At 39.8% G+C, this 1,255-nt stretch overlaps 1 long non-coding RNA gene across 1 annotated transcript in view; it reads right to left on the bottom strand.

Annotated features, from left to right (window-relative positions):
• Positions 1–923: 923 nt before the first annotated feature.
• Positions 924–1,255, bottom strand: part of LOC129842000 (uncharacterized) — a 1,935-nt gene continuing 1,603 nt past the window's right edge. Inside the window, exon 2 of the long non-coding RNA XR_008757444.1 lies at positions 924–1,255. This exon is cut by the window's right edge and continues 1,311 nt beyond it. This is a non-coding gene — a long non-coding RNA (uncharacterized LOC129842000).

The following is a 1,255-nucleotide window of genomic DNA, read 5'->3' on the forward strand; positions in this document are numbered from 1 at the left end:
CTGCTGTTTTCAACTCTTAATGATCGGCTATGAAAAGCCAACTGAGATTTATTCCTGATTATTATTTGACCATGCTTGTCATTTATGAACATTTTGAAAATCTTGGCTCTCTCTAATTTTCTCCTTCTCTCTTTCTTTCTCTCGGAGGACCTGGGCCCTGGACCATGCGTCGGGACTGCCGCCCGTGGTGACTCCTTGCTGTCCCCAGTCCGCCTGGCCTTGCTGCTATTCCAGTTTCAGCTGTTCTGCCTGCGGTTATGGAACCGCCACCTGTCCCAGACCTGTTGTTTTTCAACTCTTAATGATCAGCTATGAAAAGCCAACTGAAAATTATTCATGATTATTATTTGACCATGCTTGTCACTTATGAACATTTTTGAACATCTTGGCATAGTTCTGTTATAATCTCCACCCGGCACAGCCAGAAGAGGACTGGCCACCCCTCATAGCCTGGTTCCTCTCTAGGTTTCTTCCTAGGTTTTGGCCTTTCTAGGGAGTTTTTCCTAGCCACCGTGCTTCTACACCTGCATTCTAGCTGTTTGGGGTTTTAGGCTGGGTTTCTGTACAGCACTTCGAGATATTATCTGATGTACGAAGGGCTATATAAAATAAAATTGATTGATTGATTGATCATCCAGGACAGAGTTTCTTCCGTAGAAAACTATGATGGGGTGCCCCCTGTTAACTGGGTTGGTTTAGCCCAGAATCACCCCTCTTACGACTGTCAAGCATTTCGCTACACCTGCAATAACATCTGCTAACTATGTGTATGTGACCAATAAAATGTGATTTTATTTATACCAGCTACTCAGGTCTCTTCTAGACTAACTAACCAGATGCAAAAAATCCTCAATTATTTAAGTCTATTTCAGAAACTGAAAGTAAAACGACATGCACTTGTATGACTCTTGTATGACACAGGGTTTCAGAACAATAAAGCAAGTTTATTCAAAATTCCAGAAACAAGCATCCCACATAAATCAGTCAATCACAAATCAATATCACCAATCAATGATAAGCAACATCAACAGTAAATAAAGCAAGATAGCACCCTTAGTACACTCCATTATCATTAACTTTTAAAACATTTATTTGCATTTATTTCTAAACATTAACATTCCCTACTCAATTTATAATCCCACTCGATCCTATTCTTCCCATTACTTCCTAAACATTAACATTCCCTACTCAATTATAATCCCACTCGATCCTATTCTTCCCATTACTTCGTAAACATTAACATTCCCTACTCAAT

Source organism: Salvelinus fontinalis, unplaced genomic scaffold (genome assembly GCF_029448725.1).
Source record: "Salvelinus fontinalis isolate EN_2023a unplaced genomic scaffold, ASM2944872v1 scaffold_0005, whole genome shotgun sequence".
In the NCBI taxonomy this organism is placed as follows: domain Eukaryota; kingdom Metazoa; phylum Chordata; class Actinopteri; order Salmoniformes; family Salmonidae; genus Salvelinus; species Salvelinus fontinalis.